General features: G+C 48.6%; 1 long non-coding RNA gene across 1 annotated transcript in view; it reads right to left on the bottom strand.

Moving 5' to 3' along the window:
* LOC134970037 (uncharacterized) overlaps positions 1–14,724 on the bottom strand; it is a 51,071-nt gene extending 36,347 nt beyond the window's left edge. The window contains exon 1 of the long non-coding RNA XR_010189625.1: positions 14,572–14,724. This is a non-coding gene — a long non-coding RNA (uncharacterized LOC134970037). The remainder of the gene's footprint in view (positions 1–14,571) is intronic.
* Positions 14,725–15,011: the final 287 nt, after the last annotated feature.

The raw sequence follows: 15,011 nt of genomic DNA, 5'->3' as shown, positions 1-15,011 counted from the left end.
GCGTACTGCACCCCAGTACACCATAGTACCCAAGTGCGTGTGTATAAAAGCGGTCTGACTCCACACAATGTGGGACAAGTTGCTAGTTTAAAAAAATTTAAATAAAAAGTGTTGTATTTAAATTGTTTGTACTGCGCACTGCAACCAGTACACCGTAGTACCCCAGTGCGTATGTGTAGAAGCCGTCTAACTCCACGCAGTGTGAGCCAATATGCTAGTTTAAAAATGTTTTAAAAAATTGTATTTAAATTGTTTGTACTGCGTACTGCACATCAGTCCACCGTAGTAGCCCAGTGCGTGTGTGCAAAAGCGGTCTGACTCCATGCAGTGTGGGCCAAGCTGCGAGTTTAAAAAAAATAAAAAGTATTGTATTTAAATTGTTTGTACTGTGTACTGCACCCCTGTACATAATAGTACCCCAGTGCATGTGTGTAAAAGCGGTCTGACTCCACGCAATGTGGGACAAGTTGCTAGTTTTAAAAAATAAAAAGTGTTGTATTTAAATTGTTTGTATTACGCACTGCATCGCAGTACACCATAGTACCCTAGTGCGAGTGTGTAAAAGCGGTCTGACGCCACGCAGTGTGGGCCAATCTGCTAGTTTAAAAAAATGTATTGTATTTAAATTGTTTGTACTGCACACCAGTTCACCGTAGTACCCCAGTGCGTATGTGTAAAAGCCGTCTAACTCCACGCAGTGTGGGCCAGTCTGCTAGTTTAAAAAAATTTAAAAAAATTGTTGTATTTAAATTGTTTGTACTGCGTACTGCACATCAGTCCACCGTAGTAGCCCAGTGCGTGTGTGTAAAAGCGGTCTGACTCCATGCAGTGTGGGCCAAGCTGCGAGTTTAAAAAAAATAAAAAGTATTGTATTTAAATTGTTTGTACTGTGTACTGCACCCCTGTACACAATAGTACCCCAGTGCATGTGTGTAAAAGCGGTCTGACTCCACGCAATGTGGGACAAGTTGCTAGTTTTAAAAAATAAAAAGTGTTGTATTTAAATTGTTTGTATTACGCACTGCATCGCAGTACACCATAGTACCCTAGTGCGCGTGTGTAAAAGCGGTCTGACGCCACGCAGTGTGGGCCAATGTTTAAAAAAAATAAAAATGATTGTATTTAAATTGTTTGTACTGCGTACTGCACACCAGTTCACCGTAGTACCCCAGTGCGTGTGTGTAAAAGCGGTCTGACTCCACACAGTGTGGGCCAAGCTGCTAGTTTAAAAAAATAAAAAGTGTAGTATTTAAATTGTTTGTACTGCATACTTTACCCCAGTACACCAGTGCGTGTATGTAAAAGCGGTCTGACTCCACACAGTGATCTGTGAATTGAAAAATAGATATCAATCAGTTTAGAGAAACAAATACTAATGCTCCAGCTACTGCCACCAGTCATGATGCCGATATTAGTCCTTTAACGTCATCTACTAACGCTGATGCTCAAGGGCATAGAGGGTTTACAGTGGTAAAGAAAAAAACCACCTCAGGCTCTAATAAAGAGAAAGTTTGTTCCTGCAGAAAAGCACAAAATTGGCAACATGCCATTCACCATACGCAGTGGCAAGGAAAGACTCAGGCCTTGGCCTTTATTTCTGAGTGGTGATTCTGCAACTGTCAGTGAGGTATCTTCATCTGCCTCTCTTGAAGAAGCAAGACATTTTTGCTCTGAGTCTAGAAGAGGTGTAAACATTTTTTTAAAACCACTAAGGCAGTAAAACAAACTGTGCGTCCAGAAACAGGAATTTCACAAATCCCTGAGAACAGTCTAAGTGTGTCCTTGAGTCCTATGTGTGAGCCTAACCTTTCAGAGAAGCCACATTCCACTATTTCTGCTCCCTCTGCATATGTGTGGATAAGCAGCGTAAGTGTTTCTGAGGACATAGAGATTGAGGATGCCACTGTGGAATTGCAAAAGGATGAAGGGGAGATTTGTGTAGCTGATGCTGGCACTAATGAGGATGTTGTTTGTGTTAGTCAGGCACCGGTGGAAGCATCTCTTGGCCATGATAAGAAGAAGGCCATTGTCATGCCTGGGCATAGGACCAACAAATCCACTTCTTTTGGGAGGAATTATTTTTACCCAAATCTTGACAACTTTTGTCAAGCCTTCTGTAGCCTTTGTGGAACCACAGTAAGTAGAGGTGGAGATGTTAAGCATTTAGGAACCCCCACCCTATTACATCATCTGCAGCATGTTCATGACAAGCATTTTATAACATCCACAACTAGTGCTAAAAAAATAACAGCAAGCAGTCCAGCATCAGCTAGCTCCCTTCTCTCTACTAGATCCCAGCACCTGCAATCTCCACCACTAACACCTTCATCCTCAATATTCTTAGTAATAACCAGAGATAGTCCTGCAACCAATTTATAAATTCTAGGTGACTCCTCTTCTTCCCGGGATTCCTCAGAAGAATCCTTGAGAGCTAGGCCTGCTGCTGCTGTTGGAGGTGGATCTTCATCCCAGAAGTGGACGAAGAAGACTGCTAGTAGTTGTTCCACAAAACAATTGACTGTTAAACAATCCTTTGCAAGGGGAAGCAAGTATGACAGTTCTCTCCCAGTTGCACAGCAGATCACTGTCGCCATGACTGCTATGCTAGTATTAGATCTGTGTCCAATATCTACCATTAATGCAGTGGGTTTTAAATAGTTAATTGAGGTCCTGTATCCCGGGTACCAAGTTCCATCTCGGTTCCATTTTAGCCGATAAGCTATTCCTCGGCTGTACCAGGATGTTAAAAAAAATAATCTAATTATTGCCCTACAAAATGCCATTGTATGCACTGTCTACTTAACCACAGATGTGGGCAAACTAAAGATTATATGACTGTGACAGCCCACTGGGTGGGTGAATCACCTTCATCATCATCATCATCATCATCATCATCATCATCAGCAGCAGAAGCATTATCTAACAAATATCAGCTCTTTCAAAGGCAGGCTACTCTGTGTATCACCATCTTCACCAAAAGGCATACCACGGACAACCTCTTAAAAAAAATTAGGGATGTCATAGCAACATGGCTTACCCCGCTTGGACTCTCCTCAGGATGTGTGGTTTCTGATAACGCCACAAATATCGTGAAACCATTACAGCTGGGTGAATTCCAAAACATCCCCAATTTTGCTCACACGATTAACTTGGTGGTACAGGGTTTTTTTTGTAAAATGACAGGGATGTGCAGGAGATGCTGTCTGTGGCCCGAAATATTTCCGGACATTTTCAGCATTCAGCAACAGCATGCAGGAGATTGCAGCACCTGCAAGAACAGTTTCATTTGCCCTGTCATCAACTGAAGCAAGAGGTGGAAATAAGATGGAACTCCACCCTTTATATGCTTCAGCGGATGGAAGAACAGCAAAAAGCCGCCCATTGCTATACAACAAGCCATGACTTTGGAAGCAGAGGGGGAATGTACCTTAGCCCAGTGCAGTGGAGAGTACTTTCTGTCTTGTGCAAGGTGCTCAAAGCCTTTGAAGTAGACACCTGTGAATTGCTGACACTGCTAGCTTGAGCCAGGTGATTCCCCTAATTAGGCTATTGGAAAATCAGCTGGAGAAATTAAAGGAGGAGATAAAACAAAGTGAATCCACAAAGTATGCCGGACTTGTAGATCAAGTCCTTGATTCACTTCGCCAGGATCCAAGGGTTGCCAATGTCTTGAAATTGGATCACTACATTTTGGCAACCGTACTTGAGCCTAGGTTTAAGTCAATTTCTGTGTCTTTCTTTCCAACTGATCCAGATCTTAAGAGAGTGAGCAAGTTGGCAGCTCAAGTGACATACGGCACTACAACATCTCCTTCAGTTTCTTCGGCAGCAGCCAGGAAAAAACGTACCTTTCCCAAAAGACCTAGTGGTGATGCAGATAAGTCAACACAACATTTTGACTTCTGGTCGGGTCTAAATGAAATTGCCCAGCATTTGTGACACCTCTAACGTAACTCCATCTGATGTGGTCACCATCCAAAAAATGGTGGAGGATTATTTTCATGACATCATAAAAATAGGCATGTCACAGAGTCCCTTCGAGTACTGGAAGAAAAAAATGGCAATTTGGAGGCACTTGTACATACTAACATTGCATCACTTAAGCTGCCCACCCTCCAGTGTGTACTCGAAGAGAGTTTTCAGCACAGCCGGGAACCTTGTCAGCGATCGGCGTAGGAGGCTACTTCCTGAAAATGTGGAAAAGATGATGTTCATCAAAATGAACTAGAAATTCCACGAGGACAACATTTACTGGCAATTATGTCAAAGTACAGAGACTTCTGTAATGGTGTATTCCAGCGGGGATGAATTAACGTTGTGTGAGGAGGATGTACACACTTATGAGGGTGAGGATGAGGATGGCAATGATGATGACATCTATCCACTGTAGAGCTGTTGCCTTAAGTTGATTGGTAACTTGTTTTGTGGGGGCCCAAACAAACCAAGCATTACAGCCGCAAAAGCTGCAGTCCTGTCGCTGGAGGGCTTTGGGATAAATGTATGAAGCAGTGACAAGAGTGGAGAAGTTGCCCATGGTAACCAATCAGCATTGAAGTAACATTTATAATTTGCATGCTATAAAATTATACAGAGCAGCTGATTGATTGCCATGTGCAACATCTCCACTGGCTCACATCTCCACTCTTATCACTGTTTCATACATTTACCCCTTGGTTTGTTAACATGTGCATGTCCTTTTTAATATCAAACCTAAGGTTTGGTGGATGGGAAGGGCCAAAGGACAATTCCATCTTGCACCACCATTAATTTCTCCCACTGCTGTGTGTCAATGGGGGTAATTCTGAGTTGATCGCAGCAGGAATTTTGTTAGCAGTTGGGCAAAACCATGTGCACTGCAGGGGAGGCAGATATAACATGTGCAGAGAGAGTTAGATTTGGGTGTGGTGTTTCAATCTGCAATCTAAATTGCAGTGTAAAAATAACGCAGCCAGTATTTACCCTGCACAGAAACAAAATAACCCACCCAAATCTAACTCTCTCTGCACATGTTATATCTGCCTCCCCTGCAGTGCACATGGTTTTGCCCAACTGCTAACAAAGTTCCTGCTGCGATCAACTCAGAATTACATCCACAATGTTTCATAGATATGCTATAAACAGTAGCGGATCTTGCCACGGGTAAGCAGGACTTTTGCCCGGGGCGCCGCCTTCCAGAGGGCGCCGCACCATGGCAAGATTCGCCACTGTGCCCCCCGCAGTGCCCCGCTGTGCCCCCCGCTTTGAAGGGAACCAGACGCGTAGCGTCTAGTTTCCCTTCATGGAGAGGACCTTTGTTGTGCGGTGCGCGATGACCTCATCGCGCACCGCACAGCAAAGGTCCTCTCCATGAAGGGAAACTAGACGCTACGGTCTAGTTTCCCTTCATGGAGAGGACCTTTGCTGTGCGGTGCGCGATGACATCATCGCGCACCGCACAGCATAGTGGCACAGACACTAGGGGTCATAATTGACCTCTAGTGTCTATGCTGTACTATGGGAGAGACGTAATAACGTCTCTCCCATAGATCAAGGAGAGGAGAAGAGCGGCGCCGGCGGAGGAGGTCTGCAGCGGTCTGGATCAGGAACGGGGATAGTAAGTATACTTTTTTTTCTTTTTCTTTTTCTTTCAGCGGTGCTACAGGGGGCACAAATGGGGGCGTAACTAACCACGCCCCCATTTGAAGCCACACCCCTATACTTTGCCCGGGGCGCCATAAGGGCAAGAACCGGCCCTGGCTATAAACTGCTGCGTGTTTGTGCCGTTGCTTTGTCCCTTAGTAAACCAGCCAGCTCGCTGCAGGCTTTGGCCTAAAGTGGATGAAAACAACATTGTGAGCTGTAAGGTGGTCAAAATTGAGAGGAAATTACTGGAAATTAATGTTATTGAGGTTAATAATACTCTAGGGGCCCAAATTAAGCAATTTTAGCTTTTTTTGTAATTAAAAAAAAAAATCCAAAGACAATCACGGCGATTTGGCAAATCCGAATCCAAAGCCAGCCGATGAATTAGAACCCTTTTCACGTCATTATAGTATCACCCAAATGTATTAAAGGGCTTTTGGAGCAATTTTCGTGAAAAACTGCTTCAAACCCTTTAATTGTTATTTTTTTATTTATTGATTTTTTTAGTAATCCACATCGCATTCCCCATACTTATCATGGGAAAAACGATAAAGCTGAATTTACTAAAAAAATGTTTTAAAAAGTGAAAAAAAACCCCACTTAAGTCTGCCCTGTGATGATAACGCCAGCTCCTGCTGGCGTAATTAAAGGGCAGCACTACAATAAACAGCCTTTTGCACAGCTTTCTCTTCCCCCGGCAGAGGAAGCTGTGCGGGACCGGGCTCTGGTGATCAGCTCTGTGTGTCCTATGGACACGCAAGCTGATCACCTTAAAAAAGAAACATACTTACCAGTCCCAGGAGCTGGGGATTGGTGCTCCAGTGAGCGCTGCCAGGCACCGGGTCCTCCATGTGCCGTGCTGCAGTGGCGTGCGGTGAGGTCAGTGACTGGTGCGGCACTACAGCCATAATGTCCGCCGAATCCTGCTGCCGATGACCCCTACCGCCGACGAGCCAATGCCCGCTACTGCCCCTGTGGCGATGCCTGCTGCCACCGCCAATGGCTTACAAACTCGCCCACCATCAACTGACCCAGCCCTCCGTCACTAATTTGCATCTCAGTCCGATGCCGCCACTGCCACCAATGCCCGCTGCCTGCCTGCTCATCATACTTGTGATATATTGTACATTTTTATAGAAAAAAAATAATTAGTGTTTGGGACTGGGAAGGGAGTGGGAGGAAGACATGAATGCGATTTTGTTGTCCAGGGCTTCCATTAGTCAAATTACGACGCATAGTAGCGCCACTTACACAAATTACGCCAGGCAGAGCTCCCTTTTACACATTATGGCAGGCAGAGCTCCCTTTTACACATTACGGCAGGTAGAGTCCCCTTTTACACATTACGGCAGGTACAGCCTCTTATTACACATTACGGCAGGTAGAGATCCTTTTTTTACATTATGGCAGGTACAGCTCCCTTTTTACACAGTACGGCAGGTACAGCCCCCGATTACACATTACAGCAGGTAGAGCCAGTGGCGGAACTAGCGAGCAGTGGGCCCAGGTGCGACAAAATGCTTTGGACCCCCCATCCCGTCCAAGTCCACCCCCTCACCCCTAGAGAGGATCTAGTGAGGGGGACCTGCTCGGGCCAGGGAAATGGATACCTAGCAACAGTGCCGTAACTAGGCATTTTAGCGCTGTGTGCAAGAAACGGCATCAGAGCCCCCCCCCCCCCCCTTTACGTAAAACAGGGGCAGTGCGCGCCGCAGGCGCGCGCAAGAGATATAGGGCGTGGCTTCATGGGGAAGGGGTGTGGCCACAAAATAATACCAATTCTTATAACGGTGCACAGTAGTCTCCATTATTCAAATTACGCCGCACAGTAGCACCACTACACCAGGTAGAGCCCCTTTTACACATTACGGCAGACAGCGTCCCCTTTTTACACATTACGGCAGTGTCCAGCTTTTTACACATTACGGCAGACAGCGTCCACCTTTTTACACATTACGACAGACAGCGTCCCCTTTTTACACATTACGGCAGACAGCGTCCACCTTTTTACACATTACGACAGACAGCGTCCCCTTTTTACACATTACGGCAGACAGTGTCCCCTTTTTACACATTACAGCAGACAACGTCCCCCTTTTTACACATTACAGTAGACAGCGTCCCCTTTCTACATATTACGGCTGACAGCGTCCCCTTTTTTACACATAACGGCAGACAGCGTCCCCTTTTTACACATTATGGCAGACAGCATCCCCTATTTTTTTTACACATTACAGCAGACAGTCCCCCTTTTTTTTACACATTACGGCAGCTACAGCCCCCTTTTACACAGCAGGTAAAGCACTTAACACCCCCTCTACCCTTAGGGGGTAATGTAGTGTAGTGTACTGTAGTGTAGTGTACTGTAGTGTAGTATAGTGTAGTGTAGTGTAGTGTAGTGTAGTGTAGTGTACTGTAGTGTACTGTAGTGTACTGTAGTGTACTGTAGTGTAGTGTACTGTAGTGTAGTGTACTGTAGTGTAGTGTGTAGGCAGCCACTTACCCGATTTCTTCTTCCGGCGCTGCTGCAGGCTCCTGACCTGGCGCTCCCTTGGTCTGTACATTGCACTGCAGGCCAAGAGGAGCGGGGGGGCGGCAGCAGCTCAGCAGTCAGCACGGGGGCCAGGAGAGGAGCAAGGCCATTGAGCACAGGGTAGACTAAGAGACCGGGGGGGGGGGGGGGGCGCAGCTGAGTTCGCGAGGGTTAAGGGAGGGGGGGTAGACAGCGCAGCACACAGAGGCTCCCGCTGGTCCTGCACGAGCGGAGTGGGGATATGCGTCCACTCGGAATGGGGGCATCTGACATTGCCCATCCGTTCCACTTCCAGCCCACCCCCTGCCACTGTCCAATGATTGACAGGGGTGTGCCTTGATGTGAGCTCAAGGCACAGCCCCTGTCAATGAGGCAGATCTGCTGGTGCCGCATTTCTTTCAATTTTCAATGGGCTTTTCTAGCCCGTGATTTGGCTCCACCCCCTGCCTGCCCCCCTCCTCAGACACTTTATTATTGTTACTGGGAGGCAGCGCTCTCGCTACCTCCCATAGAGATTTAGCTAAAATAATACAAAGTATAATGTGTTATTATCTTTGTATTATTTTAATCATTATGACAGGGGAGGCACTGCCTCCCCTGACTGCACGTCCCTGCCGTGCTGTGACCCCTGTGCAGTAAGGTGTCGCTGCAAAGAGGGGTGCTGTTTTCAGCAAGGGGGGGATAGTTGTGACAGGGGGGACCCTGGCGGCGGCGGTAGCGACCTACGGCGGCACATCCGCCCAGGACAGTGGGGTATTTCTTATGAAAAATACCCTGATGATGCTACGGAGAGGCATCGCAGGGACAGAGCTTTCTCGCAAGCTCTGTACCTGCATACGATAATTGCTACATCCATACGATGTACTCAATTATCGCAATGCGAGTTTGGCCGATATTATCACCTGTCATCTGCGTCATCAGATGTAGATGGTGATAAATCGGCCCTTATATTGGGGTAATTCAGAGGTGATCGCAGCAGAACATTTTTTAGCAGTTGGGCAAAACCATATGCATTGCAGGGGGGAGAGGGGGGGGGGCAGATATAACATGCGCAGAGAGAGTTAGATTTGGGTGGGGTGTGTTCAATCTGAAATCTAAATTGCAGTGTAAAAATAAAGCAGCCAGTATTTACCCTGCACAGAAACAAAATAACCCACCCAAATCTAACTCTCTCTGCAAGTTACATCTGCTCCACCTGCAGTGCACATGGGGTCATTCCGAGTTGATCGCTCGCTAGCTACTTTTAGCAGCCGTGCAAACGCATAGTTGCCGCCCATGGGGGAGTGTATTTTTGCTTTGCAAGTGTGCGAACGCCTTTGCAGCCGAGCGCAGCAAAAACATTTTGTGCAGTTTCAGAGCAGCTCTGGACTTACGATCACTTCAGTCTTTTTGGTGCCGGAATTGACGTCAGACACCCGCACCGCAAATGCCTGGACACGCCTGCGTTGTTCCAAATACTCCCAGGAAACGGTCAGTTGACACCCATAAACGCCCTCTTTCTGTCAATCACTTTGCGTTCGGTGAATGGAATCTTCGCTAAATCCATCGCTTAGCACCGATCATCTTTGTACCCGTACGACGCGCCTGCACATTGCGGTGCATTCCCATGCGCAGTTTTGCCTTTTTTTTTACCTGATCACTGCGCTGCAAAAATCGGCAGTGAGCGATCAACTCGGAATGACCCCCATGGTTTTGCCCAACTGCTAACAAATTTGCTGCTACGATCAACTCTGAATTACCCTCTATGGCCCTCATTCCGAGTTGTTCGCTCGGTAATTTTCTTCGCATCGCAGCGATTTTCCGCTAATTGCGCATGCGCAATGCTCGCACTGCGACTGCGCCAAGTAAATTTGCTAATAAGTTTGGTATTTTACTCACGGCATAACGAGGTTTTTTCTTCGTTCTGGTGATCGTAATGTGATTGACAGGAAGTGGGTGTTTCTGGGCGGAAACTGGCCGTTTTATGGGTGTGTGTGAAAAAACGCTACCGTTTCTGGGAAAAACGCGGGAGTGTCTGGAGAAACGGGGGAGTGTCTGGGCAAACGCTGGGTGTGTTTGTGACGTCAAACCAGGAACGAAACTGACTGAACTGATCGCAGTGGCAGAGTAAGTATCGAGCTACTCAGAAACTGCATAGAAATTTCTATTCGCAATTTAGAGAATCTTTCGTTCGCAATTTTGCTAAGCTAAGATTCACTCCCAGTAGGCGGCGGCTTAGCGTGTGCAATGCTGCTAAAAGCAGCTTGCGAGCGAACAACTCGGAATGAGGGCCTATGTTCTTTGCTCAATTGTGACTAGTACATGGCACTAGATAATGTTCTCTTTCTTTGCATGAAATACACAAATTTAGGAGATTTCGTCTATGTCCCATTTACTTTATGTCATTATTTGGTCATTCTGAACCTTACCAAACCCTTAATGTTTTTTTTTTTTTTTTATCAATGATGATGGTCCAGTAATGATTAGACTAATAAATGGTGTTTATAATGTTCTTTAATGTTAGGGCATTGTTGGGACAACAGTGAAGTTGTTATATAGGTGTCGGTGGATCAAACCTTATAAAGAGGACAGTTGTAGCATTTTCCCATTACTTCTAGCTATGTAATGTACTTGATGAATGATAGCTAGGGCCGGATGTAATGACGCCAGAGTTCCAACACGGATGTCAGCTAAACTCAGACGTTTTTAAAAGGGGCAATCACTTACAAGGCAAAACTATACCCTGTAAGTGATTGCCCCTTTAAAAAACAGTCTGAGTTCGTCCGGAATCCCGCACGGCCACTGAATTCGGGCCCCATTACATCCGGTCCCTAGAATCTGATTGGTTGGATTGGCAACTTCTCCACTTGAATCTCTTTAGAAGATTTGATACATACAGTATAATCGTACATGGATAATAATGATGGGAAATAATGTTAGTATTGAACAGAGACAAAAGCAATGGCCTTCAACTGCATAAAACATGTAATATGTAGACTTAATAATATCTTATAGAAGCTAGCCAAGTCCTGTAACATGAATGCTATTTACCTATCTCCTATATAATAGCCCTGTGACTCTGTGGCTGGCCCTCTAACGCTGGGCGGAGTCACAGAGCATACCACATGTGCAGCGTCCTTCCTCCTGCTGCCTGTCCATCACCCCCTCCGCCATCAGCACACTGCCACTCCCCGGCCGCGGCACCGGGGGAACAACAACAACTGCCGCCTGTCCATCACCCCCTCCGCCATCAGCACACTCCCCAGCCGCGGCGCCTGACGCACAGCAACAACTGCTACCGCCGCCGTCATACACGAGGGACGGGTGGTGCAGGAGAAGGCTGTCATAGCCCTCCCTGCACCGCGTACAGAGACCCGCCGCCTCCTCCACACACGTGACACTGCTTCCCACCATCGCCAGAGCCGATGCCCTCACTGCACACCACAGGGCCTGCCCTGCTGCCCGAAAGCCCTGAGACGGGGATACGGACAGCGTGCGTCCTACTGAGAGGTATGTGGGGTCACGCTGTCAGCACTTCCACCACTGCCCACATCCATCAGACCCCCCCATGCTTTCCCTGTATCACCCCCTTCCTGCCGCCCCGCGTCTCTGCGTCCCCTCCCCGCCTTTCCGCGTCCCCTCCTTGCCGCCCCACCTCTCCGCATCCCCTCCCTGCCACTCCGCGTCTCCGCATCCCCTCCCTGCCGCCCCGCCTCTCCGCATCCCCTCCCTGCCGTCCACATCCCCTCCCTGCCGCCCTGCCTCTCCGCGTCCCCTCCCTGCCGCCCCGCCTCTCCGCGTCCCCTCCCTGCCGCCCCGCGCCCACTCCCTGCCGCTCCGCGTCCCCTCCCTGCCACCCCGCCTCTCTGCATCCCCTCCCTGCCGCTCCGCGTCCCCTCCCTGCCGCCCCTGCTACCGCCCTGCATCTCTGTGTCCCCTTCCTACCGCCCTGCGTCTCCGCATCCCCTCCCTGCCGCCTTGCCTCTCCGCATCCCCTCCCTGCCTGCTTTCCGGCGTCTCCGTATCCCCTACCTACCTCCCTGCATCTCTATATCCCCGGCCTGCGTCGGTGTGTCCCCTTACTACCGCCCTGCGTTGGTGTGTCCCCTTCCTACCGCCCCGCCTCTCTGTATCCCCTCCCTACCGCCCCGCCTCTCTGTATCCCCTCCCTGCCGCCCCGCATCTCGGCGTCCCCTCCCTACCTCTCCGCGACCCCTCCCTCACGCCCCGCGTCTCCGCGTCCCCTCCCGCCCGCATCTCTGCGTCCCCTCCCTGCCTCTCCGCATCCCCTCCCTGCCGCCCCGCGTCTCTCTATCCCCTCCCTGCCGCCCGCCTCTCCGCGTCCCCTCCCTGCCGCCCTACCTCTCCGCATCCCCTCCCTGCCTGCTTTCCCGCGTCTCCGTATCCCCTCCCTACGTCTCTGTATCCCCGGTCTGCATCGGTGTGTCCCCTTACTACCGCCCTGCGTCAGTGTGTCCCCTTCCTACCGACCCGCCTTGCTGTATCCCCTCCCTACCGCCCCGCTGTATCCCCTCCCTGCCGCCCTGCCTCTCTGTATCCCCTCCCTGCCGCCCGCGTCTCTGTATCCCCTCCCTACCGCCCAGCGTCTCTGTATCCCCTCCCTACCGCCCTGCCTCTCTGTATCCCCGCCCTGCATCTCTGTATCCCCTTCCTACCGCCCTGCGTCTCTGTATCCCCTCCCTACTGCCCGCCTCGCTGTATCCCCTCCCTACTGCCCGCCTCGCTGTATCCCCTCCCTACCGCCCCGCTTCTCTGTATCCCCTCCCTATCACCCCACCTCTCTGTATCCCCTCCCTGCATCTCTGTATCCCCTCCCTACCGCCCTGCGTCTCTGTATTCCCTCCCTAATGCCCCGCCTCTCTGTATCCCCTCCCTTCTGCCCTGCGTCTCTGTATTCCCTCCCTAACGCCCCGACTCTCTATATCCCCGCCCTGCATCTCTGTAACCCCTCCCTACCACCCTGCGTCTCTGTATCCCCTCCCTACCGCCCTGCGTCTCTGTATCCCCTCCCTACCGCCCTGCTTCTCTGTATCCCCTCCCTACCGCCCCGCGTCTCTCTATCCCCTCCACTACTTCCCCTCCTTTCTCCATCAGCTTCCTCACTGGGGACTCTCCTCCCTACCGCCCTGCGTTTCTGTGTCCCCTCCCTACCGCTCTGCGTCTGTGTGTCCCCGTCCTGCCTCTGTTGTTCCCTGCCCTGCGTCTGTGTCCCCTTCCTACCGCCCTGCGTGTCTGTGTCCCCTTCATATCACCCTGCGTCTGTGTCCCATTCCTACCGCCCTGCGTCTGTGTCCCCTTCCTACTACCCTGCGTCTCTGTGTCCCCTTCATACCGCCCTGCGTCTGTGTCCCCTTCCTACCGCCCCTCCCCCCGCATCTGCCCACCCTCTACCCGCAGCATCTACAGACTCCCTGCCTCATCCGCGATTTCCCCCGCACCCTCTACATTCCTCACATTGTGCCCTGCAGGCGGTGGTCACACCGTCGCAAGGGGCTACACCCCCTTCACCATCGGGCGCCCTTTCCTCCTCCAATATTTAACCACTACCAAAACTAGCAATGCAGGTAATACTCCATATAATACAAATATTGAACCCCTAGTCTATATTGAAGCACCTAGTCTATATATATAAATGCGAAAGCCCTCACTGACTGACTGACTGACTGACCGACCCGATATGTTAGGAAGCTGAAATTTAACATAGGTATTCTTCAGGTGGGAAATAGGGAAACTACTTAATTAGAATTCTAATATACCTACCCTAAGGGGATGAAAAGGGGGTTGACAAAATTACGTCATTACCGATGCGTGGCTTGCGCTGCATGAACGATAACGCCAAAACAGACAATCAGATCAAAATTTTGATTGCAACTCCAGTGTGTAGAATTTAATAAACTACAAAAATGGTCCTGTCACTTTTTATCGTATCTGATACGTGTGCTTCACGGGTAACGCCAAGAAACATGGATTAATATTTACCGTACTTACATTGAGACATGTCAAATTTACTTCTCTATAGATTTACCAAATGTTTAACGCTCATTTATATGTACAACCATGAAAATCAGAAACTCCTGTGCTAAGAACGGGTAGAACAGCTAGTCTCCTATATATTAACCCAGATCTGTGACTCTATGACTCATTTGCAAACGCTGGGCGGAGTCACAAGGCTGGGGGAAGTCAAGTCATAGATGTGGCCTAATATATAGGAGAATATAAAGGAGAATCGGATAATATATAGCAGAATAGGATAATACATAGGAGAATAGGCTATATATATATATATATATATATATATATTTATATTTCTGTGAGCATCCGCACTAGTCTGCACATCAGAAATCCAATCAGATGGTGCTCAACTCCAAGGAAAAGTTATTTCCAATAAACAGTCATTTGTGAAAGAGGGCACTCACCATTTTTGTAAAATCATCAAAAGGTCATTTATTTGTGCATAATCAAGTCAACGTTTTGATCATATCCAAATGATCTTTGTTAGGACACCATAAGGTAATGCAAAAAGCAGGACACCAGAAGCAGCATGTCCAGCAAGCTCCCAATTGGGAGTATTTATACCATCATCAATCAGAGACTGTCAGACACACACATACATCACTTCCTGTAGTGGAATCAATCAGGAAATAGATTGAAATAGCCATAATGATTAAAGATAACTTCAAAAGTCATACCAAGCCAGAACCAGTGCATTATATAGCAGTATATACTGAAGTATTAACATATAGAACTCAATGGTAGTCTCTTACTGAATCGAATTACAACAGGCAGGAAGTCGCTATGCGTTCCATTGCAGCTGGAACACACGTGAAATGCAGAAGTGATGCACCTCAAACAGGAA

Source organism: Pseudophryne corroboree, chromosome 11 (genome assembly GCF_028390025.1).
Source record: "Pseudophryne corroboree isolate aPseCor3 chromosome 11, aPseCor3.hap2, whole genome shotgun sequence".
In the NCBI taxonomy this organism is placed as follows: Eukaryota; Metazoa; Chordata; class Amphibia; order Anura; family Myobatrachidae; genus Pseudophryne; species Pseudophryne corroboree.
The sequence above is the reverse complement of the archived record's forward strand: the minus strand, read 5'-3'. Positions and strand labels throughout refer to the sequence as shown.